General features: G+C 41.1%; 2 pseudogenes; both read left to right on the top strand.

Moving 5' to 3' along the window:
• The first annotated feature begins 2,858 nt into the window (after nucleotides 1-2,858).
• On the top strand, nucleotides 2,859-5,807 carry LOC114023323 (annotated as a pseudogene).
• A 4,134-nt stretch (nucleotides 5,808-9,941) lies between these two features.
• LOC114023322 lies at nucleotides 9,942-10,865 on the top strand (annotated as a pseudogene).
• Nucleotides 10,866-13,391: the final 2,526 nt, after the last annotated feature.

Genomic DNA, 13,391 nt, shown 5'->3' with positions numbered 1-13,391 from the left:
CAAGGGTAAATTACATCACAGGAAAAGGCAGAAAAACCTATTACAGCAGAGGGAAAGAAGCGAGGGAGATGAGTATTGCTTTAACCTTACTCTCATCAGATTTGGCTCAAGAAGGGAATAACATAATCAGTTAGGTACAGAAATCTAACATGTCCTACAGGCAGTAGGAGGAAAAGGGGAAATAAAAGGGAGGGGGGATAGAAGGGAGGGAAGAAGTAGTAAGGGTAAAGGGGAAGAAAAGGGAAGGGGTAATAGAAGGGAGGTGGGACTGAGAGAGTTGGTGGTCAAAAGCAAAACACTAGTGAGGAAGGAAAAGGAGAAAGGAGAAAGAAAAGCATAAACGGGTGGGGAAAGGATGAAGGGAAAGACACAGAAAGTAATCATAACTGTGAATGTGATATATGAATGTAATGGAATACTATTGTGCTATAAGAAATGATGAACAGGCAGACTTCAGAAAAACCTGAAAAGACTTGTATGATCTGATGCTGAGTGAAGTTAGCAGAACCAGGAGAACGTTGTACACAGTAACAGCCACATTGTGCAATGACTAATATTGATAGACTTAACCCTTTTCAGCAATACAAGGATCTGAGACATCTCCAAAGGCTTCATCATCAAAAATGCTAACCACATCCAAAGAAAGAACTATGGATTCTGAATGCAGATAGAAGCATACTATTTGCTATTTTTTCTCTTCTGTTGTGTTTTATTTCCTGTTTCTAGTGGTTCCTCCTATTGATTCTAATTCTTACTTACAACATCACTAATGTGAAAATATGTTTAATAGGGATGTATGTGTATAGCCTATATCAGATTGCATGCTGTCTTAGGGATGGAGGTAGGGAGGGAGGGGGAGAAAAATTTAAAACTCAAAAGCTCATGGAAGTGACTGTTGATAAATCAAAAAAAAATATATATATATATATAATAAAAATAAATTGACACGTGACATCTGACATAAATCTGTAATAGGTTTAACTGGTAATTTGTGTTGGTTCTGATTTGGCTCTTATCATTGAAAATTAAAGAAATTAAGACTAGTCATTGAAAAATCTTATTCTGATTAGATGAACTTTTGGTTTTGCTAGGCAGCTTTAAGTGATGGTTTCTGCCCACCTCCCCCTAAAAGAGGTTTCTTGGGGCAGCTAAATGGCACAGTGTATAGAGCACTGACCCTGGAGTCAGGAGGACTTGAGTTCAAATCTAGTCTCAGACCAGACACTTGCCACTTACTAGCTGTGTGACCCTGGGCAAGTCACTTAACCCCAACTGCCTCACCAAAACAAAAAAATAAAGGGGGGGGGGGTTCTTCTTTATATCCTGTTTATGTGTCTGCCTTATCACTTTGTTTGTGTTTGTGTCTCTATAAAATTCAGGAAAATATTTTTCTTGCTTTGTGTTTGTGTTGTTTGCAGATTCTATTACTTTGAAAGATTTGGTCGCAGCCAAAGAGTTTTAGAATACTGTGAAAGATTAACAAAATTTCATACTTGAAGGAATTGTCCAAGTAAGCAGGATTAACTCTCACTTTAGGCTTTCCACAAGAGATTAGGTTATAAGAGAAAAAAAAACCTGCAAGACACTTTTTTTCTGTCATTTTAGCCTTGGCCACTCCGGAATTACAGAAATAAAGTCAGATAATCAAAGTTTGTAGAACTACTAAAAACATTTTAGTAGATTTTGGAGGTTTGGAAATTAACCATTTTAAGATTGCAGGGGAAAACTTCTGGGACTTGGCATAATTCCAGGAAGTCACTCCCTTCTGAAATATCTTAATGAGTTTTGGGGTACCACTCTGTAGAATTTGTTTGAAGGAAAAATAAAAAATTCTATAAAATCTTAAAGGTAAATGGCACTCAAATAATTTTTTTCTCTTGCTCGATGGCAAGTAATCCCAGAGTGAAGGAAAGGCATTTTACAGCCACCTCTTATTAACCCTTCCTTGACCATGAAAAGAGAAAAGATTGTTTAAAATGGAGATCCCCTGTGACTCCTCCAGTTCAGAAACCCTGTCCCTCTGACCCTCTTAACCCCTCTCATCTCAGAGCAGATTCCTAAATAAAGGTGTTGGGGGAAAATGCTGGAAAATGCAGGGAAACCTGAGTTACATTTTGGTTGCAGAAAGTTATTGGCTGTGTAATCTTAAGCAAGTTATTTCTGTCTCAGTTTCCTGATCTGTAAGGAGAAAAATAGTAATGGTGCCCACCTCCCAGGGTTTTTGTGAGGATCAAAAAGAATAATGAAAGTGCTTAACACAGTGACTGACATATGGTAAACACGACATAAATGTTAAGTATTGTCACTTTATTTCTTTAGTTAAATGTAATTGTTCCATGCTTGACAACTCTAAAGTGGGTTTAAAATGCCAAAGGTAATAAGATGAATGGTTTTTATAGAGGATAATTTGGAACTGCATTCAACTGAATTGATATCATCTGACTGGAAATAAGTTTGGTTTCATGTTTTGAATACATGATATTATTTATGTTATTATTGTATTTCTAAATTCTCTTATATTGTTAAATTTGAAGACCACTGTATCAGAAATGCTGTTAGAAAAACTACTTTTTTTATCTGAATGTTTCTACCTTATAAATTGAGCTTCTAAAAGAATGTGATGAAAATAAGTGTTTGAAAACTTAAATATTTAATGAGGTATATTTTGTTTTAAAACAAATAATAGGTGCCTGCCGTGCCCCCACACCTGCACCTCCCAGGGAGGGGACCTGTGAAAGTTTCTTGGCTGGGCCCCATGCTGCAGCTGCCCTCCCTGCGGAGCCTGGGACACATCCTACTTCCATACAGAAGAGAGTTTTTAAAATCATTGAATCTGGAAGATAAAAAAAAACACAAGCATGTTGTGCTGGGGAAACGCATCCTTTGAACAGCTAGGATTGGGTGGAATCCAGGAAAAGTGACTTTTTCATAAATTAAAAAAGTCCAAGATGTAGGGCACAGACATGCAATATTTGCCGTGGATGATGGGACAGTATATCCATGTGGCTGTAATGATCTAGGACAACTGGGTCATGAAAAGTCCAGGAAGAAGCCAGAGCAGGGTGTTGCCTTGGAGCCCAAAATATTGTAGCTGTTTGACGTGGAGAAGTTCATACACTCGCACTCAAAAGTAAGGGCCAGGTGTATGCTTGGGGACTTGATACCGATGGACGGCTGGGTCTGCCAGGGACAGAAGAGTATATCAGAGTGCCCAGAAATATTAAAAGTTTGACAGATAGTCAGATAGTACAGATTGCTTGTGGTTACTATCATTCCCTTGCACTCTCAAAAGGAAGTGAAGTTTTTTCCTGGGGACAGAATAAGCATGACCAGTTGGGTTCAGTCTTCAAGTTGAAAAGGCAGAGTTTCCCACAGCTGCTTAGGTCTCTCCTTGGAATCCCTTTCAGTCAAGTAGCCACAGGTGGAACCCACTGTTTTGTTTTTCCCTCTTTCAGGAGCTATCTTTGGATGGGGTCAGAACAAGTTTGGTCAGCTAGGTCTTAATGATGAAAATGATAGGTTTGTTCCCAATTTGTCGACGTCCCTAAGATCACAGAAAACAGTTTACATTTGTTGTGGAGATCACACAGCAGCACTTGCTAAGGAAGGCAGGATCTTTACATTTGGAGCTGGAGGCTATGGTCAGTTGGGGCACAACTCAACCAGTCATGAGATAAACGCCAGAAAGGTTTCTGAGCTTATGGGAAGCATTATCACACAGATTCCTTGTGGATGGCAGCACACTTCTGCTTTGATTCCTTCATCAGGAAGAATTTATTCTTTTGGGTTTGGTGGCAATGGGCAACTTGGAGCCAGTTCAACAAGCCCTTTCACAGTGAAAGGAAATTGGTTCCCTTACAGTGGGAAGTGTCCACCAAGTAGTGATGGCGAAAAATACTTCTGTGTTAAAAGAAGTTTTTCAGGTGGTGACCAGAGTTTTTCCCATTAGTCTAGTCCACAGAGCCTTGGGTCACCTGACGATTTTACACGTCCTGACCCTTCAAAGCAGATCTGGATTGTAAATGAACCTCTCCTTCAAAGATGGCTGAGCTACTCCTCTGGAAGGTTTCCATTGGAAACAGCCCATGAGATTGATGGGACCTTTTCTTTGGCTGCTTGTCTGAATGTCAGTCTTGTAGCTATTAGCAATAATGATCACTATAGATCATTTGATCTATATAGATCATAGATCACTATAGATCAAACCCCTGTTTTCAGGGGTTGATATGAATGCTGCTTGATTTCTCCTTCACAAACTTATACAACCTGACCACCCTCTGATAGCTTAGCAGGTGGCAGCTAGTTTGGAAAAGAATCTTCTTCCAAAACTGACTTACTCCTTACCTGATGTTGAAGCATTGAGGATTTTATCTCATTTTACTAGAATGTCCACTGATGAGTGCTTCCAATAACTTCACAACAATAGCATTCCCTTTGGAACTGCACAAGTGAATCTCACAAAGGAGGCGCCATTGAGAGTCCATGAAAACTGGAAGTCTCTACTTGAACCTCCATTGTTCCTCAAGATAGTGGCATTGTTCAAAAAAGTTGTGGTTCATCTTTTGAAACTCTACAAGATTGGAATCCCCCCTTCTGCAAGAAGGGTTTGCAACAGCTTCCTTCACACTGCTCTACAGGTTTTGGAAATACTACATAGGGTAAATGAGAGAACAGGACAGATTATACAAATGACAAGTTTTATATTCGTGAAGTGCAAGAATTAATAGACACACGGAATGATTACATCAGCTGGGTCCAACGGCAGGCTTATGGAATGTTAAGAGGAATCCTGGTTACAATTTGTGCGTATTCATTTGTAGTTGATGCCCAGGCAAATACTACACTGTTACCAACAGATGCAGTCTTGCAGATGCAGGTGGCTATTGACCAGGACCACAGACAGAATGTCTCCTCTCTTTTTCTCCCTGTGATTGAGTCTGTGAATCCTTGTCTGATTCTTGTAGTCCGTAAAGAGAATATAGTAGGCGATGCCATGGAAGTCCTCAGGAAGACAAAGAATATAGATTACAAAAAGCCATTAAAGGTTATTTTTCTAGGAAAAGATGCTGTTGGTGCAGGAGGTGTATGCAGAGAATTTTTCTTGCTCATCATGAGAGAGTTGCTGGATCTGAAATATGGCGTGTTTAGGTATTATGAAGACTCTAGACTCATTTGGTTTTCTGACAAGACCTTTGAAGACAGTGATTTGTTCCACTTGATTGGAGTTATCTGTGGATTAGCAATTCATTACCTTACTGTTATAGACCTCCATTTTCTTTTGACTTTGTACAAGAAGCTGCTGAAAAAGAAGGTTTCCCTGGATGATTTGAAGGAGCTAATGCCTGATGTTGGGAGCATGCAACAATTACTGGATTATCCAGAAGATGACATACAGGACACATTTTGTCTTAATTTTATGATCACTGTTGAGAACTTTAGTACAACTGAAGTGAAAGAACTGATTCCAAATAGAGCAGACACCACTGTCAGTAAACAAAATCAGCAAGAATTTGTCGATGCTTATGTGAACTACATATTCAGTAAATCTGTGGCTTCCTTATTTGATGCTTTTCATGAGGGCTTTCATAAAGTATGTGGCGGGGAAAGTCCTTCAGCTCTTCCATCCTAATGAACAGGCAATAGTGATTGGGAACACAAACTAGGATTGGAAAGAACTTGAAAAGAATACAGAATACAAAGGGGAATATTGGGCAGACCATCCTACAACAAAAATTTTCTGGGAAGTTTTTCATAAATTGCTATTGGAAAGGAAAAAAAGGCTTCTGGAAGCCAAAATGGCGGAGTAAGAGGTAAGTAGCTCTTACCCTCCTGTATTAACCTCTGAAATTAATAGATTGATGGGACCTTTTCTTTGGCTGCTTATCTGAATGGTAGTCTTGTAGCTATTAGCAATAATGATCACTATAGAACAGGCTCCAAGTTTTCAGGGGTTGATATGAATGCTGCTTGATTTCTCTTTCACAAACTTATACAACCTGACCACCCTCTGATAGCTTAGCAGGTGGCAGCTAGAAAATATTGCCCAAGGAAAAACCCTGGAACAGCTGAACCAGAAGAAAGTCGGGGTGCAGCAGTCCAGTAGCCCAGGTAGCTTGAGGGATTAACTGGAAAGGCCCCTCTTGCCCTGGGGGAAGGGAAGCAGTACAGAAAGGGAGGTGTCCCAGCCAGCTACTGGAAAGCCCCACCTCAGCACACCAGGAAGAGATCCTGAAACCCCAGGTGGTAGAGCAGGCAAACACCAACACCTGGACCCCAGTGCCTCAGTGAGGGCAGGGAAACCCTTGGAAACAAGCATGGAAAACCACCAGGTGCTCCAGCATTCTACAGCAACCGGGTCTCCCAGTGCCTCAGCAAAAATAAGGGAAGCAGCACTACAAAGGGCCCCAGGTGGATAAAAACCCTGCAATATCCATCCGAAAGGAGCTGAAGAAAGCTAAAGGAAAGGAAAAGCAGGCAATCCAATCCTACCCCTAGAGTTCCAGTGTTGCTGATTTCGGCCCAATGCCAGGTAAGCTGCCAGAACCCTACAGCCTCCAATTGCCAACATCAGAGGCCCCAGCACACAAAGCCAGTGACCAGGCCCTAGGCTCCCAACACAAGAAGCTTGAGTCAGTGCCCTCTGCACCCCTGCAGGAGAGCTCAATCTCTTTGTTTTTATTTTTTTATTTTTTTTAATATGTGTTTTTAAAACTTTGGGTTACAAATTTTCTCCCTTCCTCCCTCCCCACCCACCCTCATTGGAAACGCAAGCATCTCAATACAGGTTATAGATGTGTAGTCATGCAAAACACTTCCATAGTAGTCATGTTGTGAAAAACTAAGTATATTTCTGTTAATCTCATCCTCTCTTTTGAACCTGTCCCACCTCAGAAGTGTTTGCTTCTGATTACCCCCTCCCCCAATCTGCCCTCCCCTCTATCAACCCCCTACTTTCTTGTCCCCTTCCCCCCCTTATTTTCCTGTAGGGTAAGATAGATTTCAATACCCAACTGTGTATGTTATTCCCTCCTTAAGCCAAATCCTATGAGAATAAGATTCACTCATTCCCTCTCACCTTCCCCCATTTCCCCTCCACTATAAAAGCCTTTTCTTGTCTGTTTCATGTGAGATAATTTGCCCCATTCTACCTCTCCCTTTCTTCTTCTCCCAGTATAATCCTCTCACCCCTTAATTTAATTTTCCAGATATCACCCTTTCATCTTCAACTCACCCTGCGCCCTCATCTATCTATCTATCTATGTATCCATACATACATATAATTTTTCTCTCCCACTACCCTAATGCTAACAAAGGACTCATGAGTTACAAATATCATCTTTCCATGCAGGAATATAAACAGTTCAACCTTAATAAGTCTCTTACGATTTCTCTTTCCTGCTTACCTCTTCCATGTTTCATTTGAGTCTTGTATTTGAAAGTCAAATTTTCTATTCAGCTCTGGTCTTTTCTACAGGAATGCTTGAAAGTCCCCTATTTCATTGAATGACCATTTTTTACCCTGAAGGATTATGCTCAGTTTTTCTGGGTAGGTGATTCTTGGTTGTGATCCTATCTCCTTTGCCCTCTGGAATATCATACTCCATGCCCTCTGGTTCCTTAATGTAGAAGCTGCTGAATCTTGTGTTACCATAATTGTGTTTCCACAATACTTGAATTGTTTCTTTCTGGCTGCCTGCAATACTTTTTTCCTTGACCTGGGAATTCCGGAATTTGGCTACAATATTCCTAGGAGTTTTCCTTTGGGGATCTCTTTCAGGAGGTGATCGGTGGATTCTTTCAATTTCTATTTTGCCTTCTGGTTCTAAAATATCAGGGCAGTTTTCCTTGATGATTTCTTGAAAGATGATGTCTAGGTTCTTTTTTTGATCATGGCTTTCAGATGGTCCAATAATTTTTAAATTCTCTCTCCTGGATCTATTTTACCAGGTCAGTTGTTTTTCCAATGAGATATTTCACATTCTCTTCTATTTTTTCATTCTTTTGGATTAGTTTTACAGTGCCTTGATTTCTTGTAAAGTCACAAGCTTCCAATTGTTCCATTCTAATTTTTACGGAAGTGTCTTTTTCAGTAAACTTTTGGACTATCTTTTCCATTTGGCCAATTTTGCTTTTTAGGGCATTCTTGTCCTCATTGGCTTTTTTGACCTCTTTTGCCATTTGGCTATTTTTTAAGGTGTTATTTTCATCAGTATTTTTTTGGGGGGGTCTCCTTTAGCAAGCTATTGACTTGTTTTTCATGATTTTTTTTGCATCACTCTCATTTCTCTTTCTAGTTTTCCCTCTACTTCTCTTACTTGCTTCTCACAATCCTCTTTGAGCTCTTCCATGGCCTGGGACCAATACATATTTTTCTTGGAGGCTTTGGGTGTAGGAGCTTTGGTTTCATTGTCTTCTTCTGGTTGTATGTTTCGATCTTCTTTGTCACCAACGTAAGATAACATGGTCTGACTCTTTTTGTTCTGCTTGCTCATGATCCTGGCCAATTACTTGAGTTATAAACTCTTTGTTAAGGTAGAGGTCTGCTTCCAATGTGGAGAATGTACTGTCCCAAGCTTCAGGGGTTTTCTGCAGCTGTTTTCAGTGATACTGCTAGGGACCTGTAAATTTTCAGTTCTTCCAAGGTGCTATGATAAGGGGCCAGGTGTTTACACCTTTCCTGGCCTGTGCTCTAGTCTATGAGTGACCACAAGCACTCTTATCTGTCTTGGAACCATGAGGAGGATTTCCTCTCCACAGCTACTACAAGTTTCACCACGCCAGTGCTCCTCCTCACCCCAGGACCGCCACCCAGAACTGTGACCCATATCCAAGCAAGGGAAAAGCAAGAGAATCCTGCACCAGCAAAGAGATCCCTGCAACCCCCCTCTGATCAGCCACTCATTTTCCCCTCAGTCTGTGGGCTGGAAATTCAGGAGGCAGACACTGCCCTGGGGCCACGCTCGGGGATTGGGGCTGGAACCCCACAGTGCTTGTCTCACTGCAGTCAGACTTTTCCCAATGACCTTCTAAGTTGACTTTGGCATTTGTGGGTTGAGAAGTCTGGAAACTGCCACAGCTGCCCGCGATTGAGCCCTCTGAGGCCTGCTCCTGGGTTGCTGCGGCCTGCGAGCCCACACCGAACTTCATTCCTCTCCCTGCCCAGTGCGATATACCTTTTCAATCAACCATCCAGGCTGTCTTGGGCAGGAGATTTGTTTCATTCTGTCTTTTTGTGGGTTCTGCTGCTCTAGAATTTGTTTAGAGCCATTTTTACAGGTATTTGGAGGGGTTTGGGGGAGAGTTCAAGCAAGTCACTGCTTTCCCTCTGCCATCTTGGCTCCACCCCCTATTTGTATTGTCAATCTCTTTAAAGGCCAGGAAATAAGCAAACAACATGAGCAAGAGGAACCCTAGGACAGATTCTTATTATGGGAGGAGAGAAGATCAAGGCAGAAACTCTGAAGAGGACAACATTGCCAACAAACCCACCTGGGGAACCTCGGAAGGGAATATGAACTGGTCTGATGCCCCAAAAGCCTTCTTAGAAGAGCTCAAGAGGATTTCAAAACTCAAATGAGAGAGGTGGAAGAAAAAATGGGAAAAGAAATAAGAGGTATGCAGGAGAAGCTCAAGAGCTTGGAAAAGGAAGGACACAAATTAACTGAAGAAAACAAGTCCCTAAAAAATACAATTGGCCAACTGGGGAAGGAGGTACAAAATCAGATAGAAGAAAACAATTTGTTAACAGTTAGAATTGGGGACAACAGGCTCTCTGCACGTGGCGGGCCGAGGGGCTGAGGGGGGAACCGAGGGGGGCGCTGGGCAGACGGAGGAAGGCCGGAGGGCCGGCCTAGGCTCGGCATCCTCGGGCGCCCGCTCCAGGCTGCCGCCCTACTAAGTGCCTTTGTTCCACGGCGGGGCCGCCGACCGCCCTAGCACCCATGTGGCTGCAGGGGCCTGGCAGTTCAGGGGCACGCGCCACAGGGGGCCGCTGGACGTTGAGGGAGCGGTTGCCCCGTGGACCCAGTGCCCCGGGCTCCTCCGCGAGGAGGCGGGCAGGGTTAGTGCGTTAGGACGCACCGGCAGGTGAGCATTGCATTGTAGAGTTTGAACATCCTGTAGAAAGAGATGAAGGGAAAGCCCAGGAAGCGGTCCTAGGCACCTTACCGAGGAAGAGACGGCTGACTTCACAGACAGGCATTATGCTTCCATTGCTGAAAACCAGAAAGCGTTTGATGTGAAAATGCAGAGAGAGTTAGCCTTGCAAAAAGAGAAGGTAAGACTCGAAGCAGCAGCAGCAGCTCCATGCAGCGTGGAGCAGCCAGGGCAGCGCAGCCGGGAAAGGCTTGGAGCAGCACAGGCAAAGGACTAGGTGGCGATCTCATCGTCCCGCCCGGGAGCGTGCCAGAGTTCAGGGACAGAAGGATACTTTGTATCCTCTTTGAGAAACATGAAGTCGCCATAGGAAGTTTTTCGAAGGAGTAGACTTTCATCCGAGACCACAGAAAGTAGTTGTGACGTAATGACCAAGACCAGATCCACGTGTGGAAGCGAGGACAGCGCATCCCCAGATCTGGAGTGGGAGATGGAGAAGGAACGAAGAGAACGGTCCCACGGAGAGAACGTTCCAGAAATGCAGAGGATGTTCTCCAGGCAGCGTGAAAGCATGGCAGCAAGAAGGCTGGAAGTGATCCTGCCCAGCTTCGGATGGTTCCGATGAAGATGGGCAGGGAAGGGAGAATGATGTTGTTAGTGCCCAAATGGACAACAAGGGCAATCCAGAACGTTCTGCATCTGTGAACCCCGTTTTAGAACCGTCTGCCTCTGAGTTAAAAAAATCTGAAGCAGATCTGCAGGACAGATAGGGTGAGGTCATCTGGCCTTTTTGTCAGTCGTGACCAGACGTTGGAAATCAAATAGAATGTATCAGTGCTTGTTCTGAGCCTTTTTGTAAGGAAGAAAGAAATTATGTGGTAAATAAATATTCAATAGCAAGGAACAGGGATGATGGAATCTGTCTAGATTGAGAGTTCAGTGCACTGTCATCGTGATTCTGTCATGCTTCTGAATGTGTTGTAAAGAAGATTTCTGTTCAGGTGCCATTTGGTCTGGATGGCCTCGGAGGTCCCTTCCAACTCGGAGATTTTATGATTATTAAGAACTATCTGCTCTAATTTATGTATTCCAAATTAGTATCTGTAGATTTGATTTGTTTCCTTTTAAATAACTGGAAATTTTGTTTTCTTTGCGTGGATCTAATATTGTTTTAAAAATTATCTACTTATTTTAGTATCTGAACATGAAAATAATAAAATATTATATTGGTTTTTCTCAGCAGCTGTAAAGGGAAGTAATTAGCAGCTTCAGATAATGCACTATTTCCCGAAAGTTTTTTAAGCTTTCTCTATTTTTATAACTTGTTTGAATCTGATCATTCTATACTAGCACAATTAGAGTTCAGTAAGCCTAACAGTGCACTAATATTCATTTCTATCAAATTGGTATGATAGCATGTTCGTGGTATTGTCTCTGAACAGGAGTGTTATGAGGCCTGAAAGAGGGAGTGACCCTCAGAATTGCACATTTTAAAATTGTTAATGATCAGACACAACATTGAGGATAGAGCTTAAGTGTTCCACTTAAAAAAGAGTTACACACCGCTACAAAGGGAGTAATTACTTTAGATTGTATTTTCAATTTTTAAGTAAGTTATTTTTTTAAGTCTACATTGGATGAGTTTGGAATAATATTAAAATAAAAGGCTTGTACAAAGGACTAAATTCTCTGTGAGTGAATAATGTGGGAGTTCCTAAAAAGAGATAATACAGATATTTTGAAGAGTTCTTGTACTCAGTGACAGATTTTATTTAGTTTTCTTTTGCCTTGTTTTGTGTACAATAAAGGAAGGTGCTCTGGAAAGTAAAGCTAGATGAGTTGTGAGTTATAACTGCTGCTAGGGTTCTGAAGGGTATTCCAAAAGTCTTAGTTCGGCTTTAATAGCTTTAAAACACCACCAACATCTCTGGGACACCCTGCATATTAGCCTTTCTCTTTCCCACTTTGTTAAATATGAACTAAAGGCTAAGGGAGCAAAATACCTTCAAATTGGGCTGCATTTCTTGATTTTGCTAGGGAATCTAGCTAATTTCAGTAGTTAAATTCACATGTAGCTTCCTTACTAATTTTTTTCCTTATAACAATGGCAATGAACTTCCTTAACACCATAGGAAGACGAAGATGAAAATAGTGATGTAAGTTCTTGCTGTATTTTTACAAATCACATGGCCATTCAAATATTTTAACTCATAGGATAAGCAGGGGTATCTGTAAATTCATCTCCTTTTTTAACTTGCAGAACTAAGACACTGACTGAATATGTAAATATATTTCATTAAAGATGTGATTATTGTAAGTTTTACCATAATTTAAGTTTGTAGTTATGCCATTTAAAGATATTTTAAATGTAATTTGCATTCATATTGCCTGTAATATTGCTTTTTAAAGTTTGCATACATCAGATGTATTTTTTTTGTGTTGGCATAAGCTACTGTTTAATTTTTCTTGGCATTTTCTCCGTATTATAGACTTTTTTGGAAGGAATCGAATCAACTTCTCAAAAGTTGTGAATAAATACATTTTTACATTTAAAAATAATTTAAAAAATTAGAATTTGTCAAAAAGAAGCTAATGACTCTATGAGAAAACAAGAATCAGTCAAACAGAAACAAAAGAATGAAAAAATAGATGAAAATGTAAAATAGCTCATTGGTAAAACAGCTGACCTGGAAAATCCATCCAGGAGAGACAATTTAAGAATTATTGGTCTACCTGAAAATCACGATGAAAAAAAGAGCCTGGACAGTATCTTTCAGGAAATCATAAAGGAAAACTGCCCTGAGGTCCTAGAATCAGACGGTAAAATAGCTATAGAAAGAATCCACCAATCACCTCCTGAAAGAGATCTCATATTGAAAACATCAAGGAATATAATAGCCAAATTCCAAAATTACCAGGTCAAAGAGAAAATACTGCAAGCAGCCAGAAAGAAACAATTGAAATATCATGGAACCACAGCCAGGATTACACAGCAACTTGCAGCTTCTACATTAAAAGCCCATAGGGTGTGGAACATGATATTCTGTAGAGCAAAGGAGCCTGGATCACAGCCAAGGATCAACTACCCAGCGAAAATGAGCATCATCTTTCAGGGGAGGAAATGGATATTCAATGAAATAGGGGACTTCCAAACCTTCCTGATAAAAAGACCAGAGCTCAACACAAAATTTGATCTTCAAATACAAGACTCATGAGAGACATAGAAAGGTAAATGGGACAGAAAGACACAATATGTTGTTAATAAGGGCAAACTATTTACATCCCTACAAGGGAAG

Source organism: Vombatus ursinus, unplaced genomic scaffold, assembly GCF_900497805.2.
Source record: "Vombatus ursinus unplaced genomic scaffold, bare-nosed wombat genome assembly UNPS02014817.1, whole genome shotgun sequence".
NCBI classification, from domain to species: Eukaryota; Metazoa; Chordata; class Mammalia; order Diprotodontia; family Vombatidae; genus Vombatus; species Vombatus ursinus.
The sequence above is the reverse complement of the archived record's forward strand: the minus strand, read 5'-3'. Positions and strand labels throughout refer to the sequence as shown.